The following is a 16661-nucleotide window of genomic DNA, read 5'->3' on the forward strand; positions in this document are numbered from 1 at the left end:
GGCATAGAGGGTTGTAAATAGATAGATAGAAACCTACATTTTAAAAACACATATTGTATATTGCTATGGACATATGGGATTGTTAGGATATGTGGGCAGATATACATACACAGATGGGGTAGATGATGGGGGAACGAAAGCTGTAGGTGTACATCTGCAAGACTCGTTCCCACCAGCTCTCCCACGAAACACCCATCACCTGGAAAGGCTATGCTGAATAGAGTTGCTGATGTCATTGGAGAGATGGTATTGATTGACCAAGGGGCAGCAAAGGCCAATGCAATTAAGAGACAAGAAAACATACAGCGTTAAAGACTGTGTAAATAAAGGGACTCTGCAGTAGGGCCAGACAAAGGCCAGTCCAGGGCCCATTCAGGAGCCCCTTGTTCGCTGTCGGCCTGGGGTCTTCTCTAAGGACTGAGGGTCTGGGTGGGAGGCCTGGGGGAGGTGGCGAAGAAGAGAGAGGCTGTGTGTGGGTGTCCAGAGGGATAAGGACAGATTGGTGTTGCTAGGATGTCTCTGAGAGGTCGATGAGAGCCTTGCCCTCCCTGTGTCCGGAACTATCAGGTGATCACGGATGATCTGCATCTCAAGGAGGGGGCTGTTGAGAGGAAGAAGCTGTATTTTTATAGGCCTCTGTCTGGTTCGCTTTGCTGCCCTTATGACTCACTTCCTTCCGCTTTCTGTTTCTCACCTATCTGAGTGAACTGTAGAGTGAGTGGTTTCTATAACAAATTAGATACTTTGATTTTGGATCAAATACACCGTTGAGGCAATAGTTTATTTTACTTTTAATTTTTTTTACAGTATGTGCTCTTCGGTTAACCAAATTATCTCTAAATACATCCCAATTATCGTTGTTGGTTTCTCAATTATTTTACACCGGCAACACTGGATATTTGCCTTGTATGCGGAAGTTTTTGAAAACATGGGTCCAAAACTAAGAATCGATGAACATTCCCAAAGAATACTGATACATATCCACTGTTACACTGTATTCATATACAGTAGAGGTGGTCAGATGGCTACAATACTATACGATTTCTCCAAATTGTGTCCCCAAAACAGAGGTCAAGAGCTAAGTCTTCACGTCCCAAGTTGCACACGTAACGTCACAGCAAAGGTGTTATGGTCGAGATTAGGGACTCAGAATTAAACTAGACTTACTCTATAGCCAAGCTAGTAGCTCTGTGAGGCTGTACTGAGACCACGTTACCCATTTTGCATTGCACCATTTAGATTACGATCAAATACATAATCTAAAGTATTGTACAAATTAAAATTTTAACCCAATGATGGTGCTAGATATATAGCTAAAGTTATTACAGGTCATCGTGAGGGGGGCATGAATATCTGAACCATTTGTTCCAGCCAGTATTTTTCAAGGTATTTCCCTCGAAACCAAAAATGTCAACCTCATGCTGGCTCTATAAGAAAAGTTAGGGGATCATCAAAGTCTTAAGGATAGATCTTCTGGGGACCATAAATGTCATGGTAATTCATCCATTAGTTCTCCATATATTTCAGATACTGGACCAAAGTGTTGGACCCACAAACAAACTGGCACTGCCATCCCTTGAGCCATGCTAATAATCTGGCTAAAAACATGCGCACATGTGCCTGCATGTCCACTGCTAGAGTCTGTACATATACAGTGGCATGTGCCTGATTGTAAAATGCCTCAGCCAGGTACGTTTATGTAATGTATCCCCAAACAATGACATAATCTCCAATTTCCCAGTTCTAGTGTCACAACAAGGGTGCCATGGGGAAATGAATTAAATAATTTCTGGGGTCAGCCAAGCTTCACTGGGTGGCATTTATAAGAACTTACAAGACACCTCGGATATTAAGGGAGAATCATTATACAGCTAAACTATACAAGAACCTGGTAGTCTAGTTGTTAAGACCATATAATCACAACTCCTACCAATAAGGGATTGAACCTTGTATGAATGGCACACATGCCAAAACTATTAGTATTGTCCTGAATGGTACTTTAAGTAAAATTAATTTGTGAGAGCATGGTCCGTGTCAATCTGTGTCAGTGTCAAAGGGAGAGCTCACATAGACATAAAAGCCTGCCCCACCACTCGGATCCCCTGTTTGATCCAATTCTTCTTCTGGCAACAAACAGAGCTGGGGGGTCACTTATTTTGATGCACTTCCTCTCACCATCCTCTGCCCTCTCTCTATCTGCATTCAGGACAAAACAATGGCCTCTACTTCATCTGTCTCCCAGGTGTCAGTGTGAACATGATCCTGGGATAATTTACCTCGCTCCTCATTTCTTGTTCATCAAATGAAGGCCAGTGTCTGCCTGTCCTTAGTCGAATTTACATTTTCTCATTAGCTCCGGACCTTTATCATTCAAATTTGTATGTTGTCTAGAAAAACGGATGGACGGATGGATGGATGATGTTGACGCCCTTGTTCTCCAAGTGCATCACCCTGAGCAACAAAGAAGCAACGGGTAGTGTTTGAGGGGCCTGTCTCATAAGCCACCTGAGGATGGAGGCAGCCATCATTTCTCCTCAGCTGCAGGTAAAAAAACACTGGATTCTTTGTGTGACTGCTTTGCCTTTAAACCTCCTGGATACATCCCATTTACAGTGGTTCACACAAGAAATAAAGAGGATGGCTATGGTCTTCCTTTCAATAGCAATAATACAAAACACCTGTTTAACCCTTTTCTAGAAAAGCACTGGTGACATAAGAGTAGCGTCCCAATGCATAGAAACTGTCATGGACATTGTATCCGGTACATTCAATGTTTTATCACTCAGTGAAAAGAGCCAAACAGATATAACACATTCTCTGGTCCATTACCAGCATATAGATTCTAGTCCTTGACCGTGATTTTAAAGGGTTCGCCACTTGACCACGATTTTTTTAACCGCATTCAGCGACACTGAATGCACATAAGTCCTGTCCTTAAAATGACATATAACTGTATGTTTTTATCCCTGCATTTAAAGGATGCTGCAACAGTAAGGAATGTGTATGAAACTGTAGCCATGTTCATTTACAAAATCGTTCACTTCCGTACAATGAGCCTTACTGATACATAACGCTGTAGGTAATTTATCTTTGCTTTAGCTGTCAGGGGTAATGGTTTATATTTTAGCAGTGTAGTCCAAACAGGAGCATGAATGATGTTGCGAATCCCCTCGGAGAATAAACTGGTAATATATGCCGTGGAGAAAAAAAACCATATACGTGCTCTAAATCAAGCAGCTTACGGACAGCGAAATGCACTGAGAGTTAGCAGTGATGGAGAGAGAAACTGAGGACTTGATAGGTTCAATCTAAAGAGATGGGGAGCGATTAGATTGGGTGAGGGTGGGTACTTTGGAGACACGGGGGCAATATTCCCAGACATCTTTCTACAATAAATATATTTTTAATTTGTGCTCTTTTATTAACCAGCAAAATCACTTCAAAATGAATAGCACATTATTAAGTCTTCTAGTGGCTCTTACTGTTCTTTATCATGAGTTTGTATCACTGTGCAATTCATCTCCAGCCATTCTTCACACTAAATATGTTTTATATGAGCCTTCATTTATCATGGCCTGTCAGCTCTTAACTGTATCATTATTCAGTCTAGAGTTATAAATTGGAATCATTAAACGTTTTTTCATATAATCTGATGCAATAACTGCTCCCCCTTTATTGGCTTGTGAAAAGAAAATAGTAAATACAATTGTCTGTCAAGATCTTTGGCGATAGCCGTCTCTCCCAGGCTGAAATGAAATTAGGCCAGCCGAGGAGACAGGATCAATGTCAGCAGATTTGTTCGACTTTCAACGTGGAGGGGACGGGGCTGAGCGGATGAATGATGGAGAGAAAAGGAAGCTGACACTGCTGAACCCGATGAGGAATGTGGGCTTAGCTGTCAATATTTTTTTTCATACTGTGTCACATCAATCAGAGGTGTCTTTTCAACTTTGCAGTGCAGCTCTGTGCAGACATTCATAATGGAGATATTACATTCCCTGAACTCAGCTAAATGTGTGGTCTCTGTATCTTTTTGTCCGGCATCTGAGACGTTTTCATGAAAGGAGGAGTAGTGATTAACAATGACAATGTGGGCTCAAATTTTTCATCACTTGAATCATATTCTAATCAGAAGAGGACCTTGGCAGCATGAGCCACCTCCGTCACTGCCACGTACCAAATTGTAAATAGAAAGCCCAAATACTGTACATTATAAAAGGTTTAGAAATCAAACATAAACTTTGTAGAATTATTTGTACCACGTTTTTTTTTTAATGACACAAACATGTTGCAGTACAACGTGCAGTACAGTGCCAGAATCACATTAATAAGGCTTAGAAAAAGACATTTCAAATGAAAACGGAGGTAATTGACAGATTAACAAAATCATAAAAGTGGTAGACTATCAGAGTTTAGCTCTTGAGAGAGGATGCCTGCTGTTTTTGAGTTATTGTTTTCTCCTTTCTCATCCCATAAAGAGATGGTGATAAAAGATGTGAAACCCAGTCTGAGAATGATGGGTAAAGACTGCCACCCACTGGCAACATCACAGACCATGCCCCCCTCCTTATGTTACCTTAATGGTTTGGGGTTATCCCAACACCTATTTAATTCAGGCTTCGACAGAATTATGCAAAAAAAAAGCCTTATTTAAAGGGTGTGAATATTCTTTGAAATTAGTTAAATGATGAAAAAAAAGTCAAGTCAAAAGGGGCAGAAGAAAATGTACCATGGGAGACAGCAGATCGAGCAGATGCACATCCTTTTCCATGAGCCAATGCTACCATCTAGTGGATGGTACACTGAAGTGATGGTGTGTAATTTGAGATGACACCAAGCACTGAAGAAACTGGGCAGCACTCAACTTTTCTGCTCTGAATTTGACCAGCAAGAAATTGTGATTTAAAAAATATCGAACCTGAGCCCACATGAGTTTTTTTCTGCTGCTTACTCAAACTTCTACCAATATGTTATTACTCCCTGAAACCCGTTCCCCTCCTTTCCCAATGTTAGCACAATAAATAGCTTGGGCAGTTTGGGTCACCACTGAGATACACACCTAAAAAAGTCAAATTGCAACGAAAATGACATTTGAATAAAAATGTCCTCCTTTCGAGGTCAAAGTTTTCTGATGATTTGCTGAGCGGGAGGCAAACTCCCGCTATCAGGTGGTCAGCATTAAAATATAACAAGTTAATTCAGTCTTGCAGGAAAAAGGTCAAGTGAACAACTTCCACTTTAGGCCAGGTGGTGGTGTATTTGTACCAGGTAGCGCAGATATGTCGGAATGTGAGGTACAGTCGCATACAATGCTGAAATTATCAGCAGACAGGTAGACTGCTTCTGCAGCCCTTCATCGCTAATATGGAGCTAGTTTAAACCATTTAGGAAAGAAGCCAAAAGAGTTTGATTTTAATGTGCTGTTGCAGTGAAAAGACGGATTTCAGAAGTCCATTTCTGATCTGACCATATCCAGGTAATCACTTTCTCATCAGGTATTTCAGTGATGAAGCTGCAAAAGATGAGTTGTTTTTTTTTCCTAGGGAGCGTGCAAGTCCAAGTTTATCTGAAAACTTCCACTGTTTTCAAAATGCTCAGAGCTCCAGACCAGGACTATTTATTTACCCCTACTGGCCCATATTTCCACCTGCATGTTGAAGGTGTTTATATATAAACTCCCCCAAAAGAGAGGTAGTTCACTCCAAGGTCTCTGTTCTGTCAATCCGGCAATATAGCTCGGTCATGCTCTCTTTCTCCCCTCTTTGCCCCCGATTTTCTCTCTCTCTCCCTCTCTGTGTCTTTCATAATACTTCACCACCTATCTGTGTGTTTCGTGTGAAGAGGCAGGAACATTCCGGATAATGAAAACAAATTGCTCAGGGTGTTCCAAATGGGAGGAACGCACTAATACGCATTTTGTTTTCTATTGCTTTTTCTACAGAAACATAACAAACTTTTAACTCGTTCACCCCAGAATTTGTAGAAAAGACATAACAAATCTGTACGTCCTTACCAACAAAACTTCTCCTTAAAAATCAAAACAGCCAACCTAAAGTTGCTAATGATAATTCAGAGCTGTCACATTACTGGAAAAAGACCAATTTTATATCTTCTGTACACTCTACAAGTCAGTTCGAAAGTTGAAACATGAAGAATGAACAAGGAGAAATGATGTCATCTTTGAGTTTGATGGGTAATGTTTGAGTTTGTAGATCATGCTTTGGAAAAGCATTTCTGAGAGGCAGCTGCTCTGAAGTCTGAAGTTGAGTTTAATACGAATGAGTGGAGCTCAAGATATGTTTACGGCACACATGGTATCCAAGTGGGACACTTTGAAGGCAAAGAAGGGCCTAACAAATATCGTGTCGCACTGACTTCTCGTCTTCCTTGTCCTGGCATTGTTAATCTTGTTAAATTAGTAGCTCAGCCACACAACTAGCAGCTAGTTTGAGCCTGGGGGTAACCTGGATGAGTTATAATGCATGTTTTCAGTTAGCAGGAAGAGCATTATCAAAATATGAGCTATTGAATTTGTTAGTCTTTGAAAACTCTCTTTTCGCTCAGCTTCGGTATAACTTTACTTACATTCCTAGAAAAAACTGTGGCTCTTTGGCTCCATCTTTTGAGGTTTAACTCACTCGGTGAAATGATTTTTTTTTTTCTGTGCAGCTCTGCCCCCAACAATTCAGTCTGTATTTTGTCATTTTCTGCAGAGAAAAAACAGGCAACTATGCCTTAGTCTCGACAATGCTTAACAATGGCGACACGACCGGCCGACTACGTGTTCTCAGTCACCCCCACGCCTCGTTAGGCAGGCTGATTCTGCAAACGTGTCATCACTTTGCACCATCTTGTCGATGCTATCGCAACTATCTGCATTCTCCCTGAGAACTTGATATGACCCAGAGTGCTATGAAGTAAAGAAAAAAGTGGTAGGAATGTCTGTATGTATGAGAATTAAGGGCACAGTTCAAAGGGCTTGTGGGTTTCACTGCCGGTCCTCCCTTCACAGTGCACAGCCACACAGTAAATGTTACAGGCGCCCCACCTCTGCAAATTTAGGCCTATTGTACTTACTCTATGAAAGTAATTTTGCATTTATTAAACTAAAACTATAATTATGAATACCATTTCAAAACAACATTGTGATAGAGATCATGTCACTTTAATTTATCCAAAAGAAATTTAATTCTAATTTAATTTTATGTTCATTTTAATTTATCCTCCATTCAGGTGGAAAAGCAGTTGTTTTTCTTTCCCTCATGTATATGCTGAAAAAAGAAAACTATTAAAAGTAGCCCATCAAACCTGTCCTCCAGGACTTGCTTGCACTTGTCTCAGCTCAAGTTCAGAAAAAGAGAAAGAGGGCAAAGAATGGCTGAAAATGAATCATCTGAAGACAAGGAGACAGTGACAAATCCATTTTTAGCTTTAACTCAAACATTTTACCTCCAGAATGCTAATAACGTCTCGCTTGGTTTAGTCAGACGGTCTCTGAAGAGTGAGTATCACTTTCAGGCGGTTCCTTCTTTGTTGACAGGTCACAGCACCACTGAAGAAATACGACTGACACTGACTTAACTCTCCCAGCATTAGCACTTCATACAGTAGTGTAAAGTTATCATACGTAAGCTGGAGGTGGATTATGTGTGCCTCAAAATACGGATCAGATGGTCCTCGCACCTTTGAATATAAATCATTTGTCAGCACAACGAGACATCTGTAATTAACTTGGTTGTTCAATAAGTAGTTCATTATTTTTGTCTTTCAGTCTGTCTAAAAGTCACTGTTGATTAAAATGTTTTGCTCTTTTGTGATCCTGTGTAGGAGGATTGGTTGCGAAAAGTTGATCTAAAAAAAGACAGATTAAAGGGAAAACCAGAATAAATGAGTGAAGAAACATAACAAATGCAGATGCTTTAATTAATACAGGTCAGTGGCTGTTTTGATCACTATGACAATAATGTGAATCACATGTTATGTCTCCACATCTTGAACCAGCTGAACACCTATGGGAGATCTTGAATCGACATGCTATATGGTGCTGTTCACCACCGTCATCAAAACACAGAACGGGGGGTGAGCTTTTCAGAGAATGGTGTTTCATCCCATCCAGTAGAGCTCCACGCACGTGAAGAATCTAATTCAAGCGGCACTGAAGCTGTCTTGGGAGCGCATGAATTTGTCACTCGTGCAGATGGGAATCCCACCCCTTTCTGGTGCATTTAACAGCATGGGCCTCTAATATTTACACTGCTAGTTACGTACTGTGACTCATTTGCAGTTATTGCATACTTGAAACGGCAGCTCAGAAGGACAACGACTGTACCAGAAGGTTGTGGGCTCATTTATTGTCTACATAGTTCTGACTTTAGAGGAACAGTCTGGTGATAGTTTGTATTTTTCTTACTGTCAATAAATTCCCTGAACGGACCAAAACCAACCATGACTTAATGACAAATCTTGTCTGTGTATCCAAAGCCCGATATAGCTCATGTGCCATAGAGCTCCACTGTTGTTGTCTAAAAACCGTTAAAAACACATCAGTTAGCCACACAGTTACACTGGGCAACATGTGTCTTTAATGAACATCAGCACTGTAGTTTATTTTGAATCAATCCCACAAACACTGTCTTGCCTCCATAAATACTCACTAGAGCAGCAATCTCATGAGAATCGTCCACAACAAATGTGCTATTTAATCCTGTTTGTATAATGTTTGCTAAAAAACACAATTCCCAGCTGTTTTAAGAAATGACTTAAACTTTAAAATAAAATAAAAAAGAATAAATAAAATAAAAAGAGTAAAAGAATAAAAGTTTATATTCATGACCTTTTTTTTAAATATTTACAGCTTCAATGAACTTTGGGCTGAGCACCACAGATGGCCGATAAAGTTGTAAAGTATTGTGAGATAAACCGACGCATTGTTGGCTTTTGTCTTCAATGTAAAATGGAGAATACAGACTGATCACTTTGACACAGATTCTCAAGTCATCTTGTGTGATTTTATTTCTCCAAATTAATTTGTTAACCCATATTTCCTTTAGAAATGCAAAGAACTTTGCCAAGATATGATGTCGCGAATCTGGCACGACCAACAAAAAAATCATACACACCACTGATTCATTTAATCTCTAAATAACAGGGAAGACGGAATGCATGTATTATAATCATATAACACCATTAAAATGACAAAGAGCAGGAATGCCTGAGTTTTTTTGTCCACAACTGGCTCTATCTTCCTTTCCTCGGGTAAGTATCCTGTGCACTATGTCCTTGCCGTGTCTTTGAGTGAAGGGGGCTCTCGGCAAGTATCACTGCTCACTGCCAAGGAGAGACTCAACCCTCTGATCCTTGGAAGTGTGCTGCACTTTTTCTATATGATGTTGTAATTGTTTCTCCGTCTTAGACAGGGGGCCTGGGGCATGTTTTTCTGTAGGAGGAAGTTCCATCCCTGTAGATGTTTTGGAGCTGTGGCAGCAGGTTGTGGTCTGCAGCATATGGGCTCACTTTATAACCTCCACAAAAGCCTCTCCTTTGGGATAATTGTACCTTGAATTAGACCAGGGACGCTTTGATTTATCAACCCAGTAGTTGACAACAAGTTTCCACCCCTTCAGACTTTCCATTGAGAAATCTGCTGCAATAACAAAACCCTGTTAAAATAACACTACACTGCATGAAATGACACTTAATCCGTGATCATGGACAAATTGTCTTCGGTGTAATGAATTGATGAAAGGATGGTCATAACAAAGTGGTGGCAGAAAAATTTCCTCATTTTGAAAATTTTAGCTGCGACTCTGAACGTCCTCTAATTACACTGGATGAGAGTGAGCTCCGCTTGACGTCTTATAACGGTGTCTTCTAAGAAGCTCCCTGAGACCTTTGACCAAACCCATAATTAGCTGTAATATGGGTGTACACAATTCAAATACGGTAACATCAACAATGACATTGAGTAATTGTGGTTTTACATTTTACATTTTCCAAAGCTGTTCCAATAACATCGTCACATGTGGGCTCCACCACATATACCATCATAATTACAACTAATGTCAACAATATTTGACATGAATCAGGATCTCGTTTGTAACTGTAACCAAAAATTGTTTATATTTTCTGTTGTCTTGCTGGCCACAGTCGAAGCGAGTCCCCTGGGAGGATATTACCTTAAATATCATTTTAAATGTAAAATATGTGCGACAAATAACCGAATAGATACACAATATCTTAAATAGTCCAAATCCAAATATCCATTCAAAAAACAACTAATGCAGGTGCTTATACAGTCGATTATACACGAACCGATTATGTATCTTTCTGCTACTAATTCAGTACTCTCAGTTAGAACTAGTGCTGAAGCAATCAGCTGATTTAATCAATCATTAGAAAATGAAGTGGCTGTAATTTTGATCATCAATTAATAATTGAAATTAATTATCAAGCAAAAAAGCCAGACTTTTGCTTGTTTGAGCCTCTCAAATGTAAGGATCTGTTTTACATCACTGTGCGTTCAATATATTTAGGATTTGGACTCTTGATTGGACAAAACAAGCACTTTGAAGATGTAACAAATTATCATTAGATTAATTGATAATGAAAATAATTGTTACTCGCAGCCCTTGTTAAAATGAAACAAACAAATGAGTCGGCACTCTTTTGGTTATGAAGTCTTTATTGATAACAATAAAAATAAATCTCAGGTAGCTGGAGCAAAAGAAAAACAACCAAACCACGGTACATCTACATAGACAACCAAAACACATCACCAACACTTAAAAGAAACAAAAAAAATGGATCGGTATAGAATATGGATGAGTTTGGCACTTTTAAAAAGACTCATACAGTGTGTGTATGCAGAGCAGACCTCAGTGATAAGTATGGCAAACAAATATTGAAACACTTCCTTCTGTTCTTTTCCTTTAATTCAAGCACAGTCTCTCTGTTTTATCATGCATACTGTATCCTCATGTGCTTTAAGTTTGACTCCACTTCACCTTCCCTGTTCTTTCATTTCCACTGCTTTCATCTGTCTGTTGTACACAATGCATTTTCTGCTGCCTGGTTTCTATTCTATCGACCTAACAACTTCCTTCTATGTTTGCGGACATTATAATACAGGCAGCGGCAGTAGCACAGCAAACAACAAACAATAAAGTTAGTTTACATACAGTAGCTACATATTTTCACACACTTGCTCTTTATTATAAACCCAATGACTGAGTATGTGAGGTTAGGCAGTACATTCACTCAGGAAGGGCCACGCTAAGGAAAATGGGGGAGCTATGAGGGGCTTTTTCTTGGCCAGCAAGTCCAGGCTTGGTTGCAGGCCTGTCTGTCCCTACTCAGCGCAAACATGTCAGACATTTCACCACCAGTATGAGTGAGCTAAGGTCCCCCATTCCAATGCTGTAGGTTGAAGTGGTCTCTACCCGATGCTGTAAGCCTGATTTGTTCTCAGCATGACTAACTTGTTAATGCTACATAATTAGCTTTTAAAAGGCATATGCTTATTCTTTCTAAAAATGGAAAGCTGCTGAGAGACATGAAGGACTCCTGAAATATTTGCAAACTGTAGAACACACACGCATATTTTGAAAGCTGAAAGGCAATGTGTCCACATGTGACCAAAAAATAATCATGTGGGTCGAGTTTCTGACATCGGTCGAGGCAGGCTTAACTTCTCACTTAACCAGGATGTGGAGTCAGTTTTCACGTTTACACTCCTGAATCTGGACTCCTACAGTACGGCACTACAATTCACGGAGGAGAGACGTCCAGTTGATTAATCCACGGGTGTCGGGACAAACAAGTCTCCATTATACAGACACCGGACTCGAGTTATGTAGCTTTCAACAAATCACTGCCATGACAGACGACCACAAGCAGGAATACATATGCATTTCAGGAAGTCAGCACAGCTCTCTTATGAGAAACGTGAAAGCGTGGTTCTGGCTGGAATATACTGAGAACACCCAAAACAAACCTACTTCCCGGCCCAACTGGCATCCACACAAGGGAAGAAATAAGGGCATGTATTTATGAGCATCTGGCTGTGTTTCAGTGAGGTCGGTGCACTGATAGAGGATAGATCCCTGCACCCCTACATATTCCAGATGAAGAAGAGCCAGTGTAGCCCCTCAATCCATGAACTCGTATTTTAGCTTTGTTAAATACAATGTACTTTCTAGCATCATAAACATAAAAGTCTTTATGCAAGAGCAGCATTACATTAGTTTCCACGTATTCTGCCCCATAAGTAAGAAATCGAATCCTGTATGGCTACCAGCCCTCCTCGCTCTGTGCATGCACACACACATAAAAACACTGATTTTGATTCTCCTGTGTTGTGACATCAATATTCAGTCTGTCTTTGGTATTTCTTTGTCAGGACAACACGATTATGCGGGTAACATTGACTGATATTGAGCTTGGCTTCTGGAGGAAGACACACGGTTTTCATAAGCCCATTAATCTTAAAAGGAACAACTGTCAGAAAACATACAGTACCCCTATCCCTGACATAAAAAAGGCCTTTCCAAGGCCTTGATTTCTGGTTTGGCGGAAAACGATATCACACTGCCTCCAATAGAAGGCCTTGAATGTACCTTTGCAGACTTTTCCATTAGGGATCTGGCATTCTTAAGCTAAGAAGCAAAAAATTATACCACAACTGCAATTCATGACACACGACTGGATTTACAGCTCATAGAAGGTAATTCGAGGAATAACTGCTTATTATTATTACAGGTGTCTTAAAGCTCTACCTAAGTGAAGACGCTAATTGAAGGCTAGGTAAGGTTTCCTCTGAGAGACAACGCAATGAGTGAAATGAGATGCACTAAAGCTAAAAGTCAAAAGTTAATCACAAACATGACAGCAGATCTCTGAATCGAAAATACAAGGTTAATGTCAATTTCCACATGTGACCCAGTGTTTCTGACTCTCTGGGCTGATTTCCAAGTAGGGCAGGCATGAATCAGCAGCAGCCGTGGATGGAGTCTGAAGTGCTCCACAAGTAACTAAGGTTCCTCCTCTTAATTGACAACAGACCCAGCGAAGCCCCACTGCCAAACAACAACCAAGCAGGCTGAACAGACTGGGTAGACTATGAGCGTGAGTGTTAATGATGTAGTAACAACACAAATTAGTTGTTATGCGGCCCTGTCAGAAACTAAACCTCATTAAAACTTTTTTTTTTTTTTATATTTTATGAAGTTTATGTGATTCAGGCCCTACTGCAGGTGTTGCAGTTTATTTTCACCCCTTAAAAATTTTTAACCTACCCTATCACCAGACAAAAAGAAAAGAAAAATGTTTACAACCATCATGACCCTTGGGACACACTCAGTGCTCCTTTGGTTTGCCTTCAAATGATGACATCACACTGCAATGGTACATTCATCCATACACAAAGAAGCATTTCTTGTGCGTTTATATAATGCGTGCGATTAAAAAATATATTTACTTGCTTTTGGCTCAAAGTAAGAGTTGATCTCTCACTTCTTCAGCAAGCAGGACTATTCCGCTGGCTGCCATGGACGGAGCTCTTCATAATGCTTTCACACATTTTTATTATGATGCAACCCAGAGGATCACTACAGTCTCGGTCTTACCTCTATGTCTCGTGACAAATTTGAAACATGACAAAAACAATTAGCAAAAAAAAGTTTTAAATCAATTTTAAATTTCAAACTTTAAATCAACGTAAAACTACACAAGAACATAATGAAAACTTGGCACGATATAGTGATATAGCATGACTTGAAACAAAATACTGTATCACTGCCATGTCAACGCTGTCCGTGACTGTTGATACTGGAAGTGAATGAGACAGGAATGAGTTATTACAGCTGAATTCTTTCCAAAGAAATTGAAATAATTCAGTTTGCAACCTGTAAATCAGACAGAATAAATAGTCACATTGTAGATAGCATGTTTCCTTTAGACATAGGATCATTCCATCATTTTTCAGTCAGTGTAACGTGCATCACATTTTGACCTCTTGATCTTTATCTAGATAGCAATGGTAAATTAAATCCATGTCTTATAAAAAAAAAGAAACTGGTCAAACCATGAATCTTTAATAGTCTCATAGCAGATGCTTAACATGTGTATACTTATCAGCAAAACTTGTTTAAAGTTCTCTTGTCCAGAACAGGTTGTCATCCTATTGTTACTGCTTCCATTTAGACATCGCCTGCTTTATCTTAATTAAGTGCATCGTGATAAGTGGGGCCTCTCTTTTCAGTCCTAGAAGTTACCATTGCGCATTACATGGCATCGTTTCCAGATAAAATAGCTACTGTCTTGCAGTTCGTCCTGACTTAATGCTATTTACACTTGCTTAGAGCTATATGTGCACTTGGTGTGTATGCCAGCACGTTATCTTGCACCAAAATGGACAGTTTATAAATCTGAAGCATCGCCAGTATTTCTAGTTTTCAGTGTCACCTTCTCTGAAGAGCTCATCACTTGGTGCTGCAGCTAAAGAAGAGGTGCAGGAAAGACGTCTGATTGAAACTCAACAGATATTCCTGCACCTTCTCTTCGTTAGATATGTCCCCCCATAAATTGAATCTGCTCCATCATGTATTTCTTTTCGAAATGGGGCATCAGATTAAATTCACAGATTCTCGTAAGACAGAGATGCTGCATGGTGCGTGTTACCATTACATCATCACAACACCACCGTGACTTTAGCTTTACGAGTCATTGTCCTAGCGTAATGAGGAGCCAGGTGTGATTTCTGCTTCTGTTCCTCAACACGCTTAGAAGAAAGTTAAGGGGTAAACCTGACTGCCAGTGCTGACTGATGCTTGACTATTGATCCTCCTAGGAGGTTTACATTAAAAAGTGAAAATGCTCCTCCAAAGTGAAATCTGAAGTGTTTCCAAACAAACACAATCTGTGCCTGTATCGGGAACTCACAGAGAGTCTCCATCAGTGAAATATACCAACAGATGCCCTAATTCCACACACCACAGATGAGTCTCTGAATGCTAACACTCAACTCTGTTCACATTTTATGATGACAGATTTTTGAATCACAGCAACAGAGAGAGAAAAGTCCTTTGTATTTTCCTAACATGTATCCAGTTTAAACCAGAACCAGATTCGTCCATAGCACACAACAAATATGTCACGAATTCCCAAGGACGGCGATATGAAATTAGAACAAAGTAACCCTACCCATTTCAGATGGAGTAGTCTTTGTCAGATGGCAGACTAATGTAAGGGGTAAGTGACAGAAAAAAAGGCCTGTTTCAGTGGTACTAATTGAAACATTTTGGTAGCCTTAATATTCTTTGAGATGTCATAACTGCAAGTATGTCAAGGTAAAGACACAAAACTCATTTCCTTTACATGCAATTACATAAAAAACAAAAAAAACCAAATAGACAAATATTTCCTGTGTACCCAAGATTTAGAAGGGGTTAATTATTTGTCTTTTCCTCAGCCTCTCTCCCAAAAAGAGCCCAAGTACATGCACAATCCTAAGGTGTCTCCCTTACTGTAACAATTAGAGCTACACTCAGAACATGAAGACACATGAGACGTGTTTAGTGAAGGTCACAAGCAATTACCCAGCCTGGTAAAAGCTGGCATGTCTCCCATGGCACTGCTGCACGCCCTCATTAGGCGTGTTCTGCAGCTCAGAGTGGGTCTTGTGGCTATAAAAGAACTGAGCTCACTGCCTTCCAAGCCTCCATTTAGCAGAACCTCACCAGCAGGAGCACAAAGAAACTACACATCACCACCTCTGGATCAGATAGGAGCGGACAAACCGTTTTTTTTTTTTAGAGGAGGGGGGCTGCTTAACTGAGGATTCGGTGTGTTTCTTTACAGGTTGGGCTTGGTTGGCTCTCGACAGGATAAACAGTGATTCCCCTCTCCTCTCTAATAATGAGAAAACGAGAGTTTATTAGCTTTTAGACTACATGTTAAACTTTAGGTTTAAGGTATAGGTTTTAACAGTTCAAAAAGTGGTATTTTTAAACAGGTGAGGGCCGGAAAAGCTGCTGCATACTTTCAGTTATTACATTTGTTTGCACCAGAGCAAACAAATAGACGAGAGCAGCCCCTGTAACAAATGCACATAGTTGGCTTCTGCCTACACAGTTTGGGTCCTCATGGAAACATGAGGAGCAGGAGGTTTTCTCCGACACACTTTGTTTTAAACTTATAGCCTCATTTTGGTCCTGGTGTGTATAATGCACACAATCCGGACCCCGTCTAATAATTTCCATACCGAGCACTGAGATCACCAAACTCACAAACACTAAATCAAAACTGTAGGCACGAAAAGGCTATTCAATAAAACACTACGGTTCATCCAGTTGAGGAGAGAAAATTGAAACCGTGTCAAAAGAAAAAACAAACAAGTACAGAGATTCTTCCTTTTTTTTGAAATGGGAAGGACACATTTATCTGAACATGGTGTTTACCTGATGAGACGAGGAGTCAGTTTTCAAAATGCTGCACAGCATCAGCCCTAACTGCATCACAGCTACAAGATATTTTGCAAATTTTTCTCATGCCAAGAAGCCAGTAAGGGCTTGGTTGTATTAGGTCTGCACACACACACACACACGCAGACACACACACACACACACACACACACACACACACACACACACACACACACACACGCT

Source organism: Xiphias gladius, chromosome 10, assembly GCF_016859285.1.
Source record: "Xiphias gladius isolate SHS-SW01 ecotype Sanya breed wild chromosome 10, ASM1685928v1, whole genome shotgun sequence".
NCBI lineage: Eukaryota > Metazoa > Chordata > Actinopteri > Istiophoriformes > Xiphiidae > Xiphias > Xiphias gladius.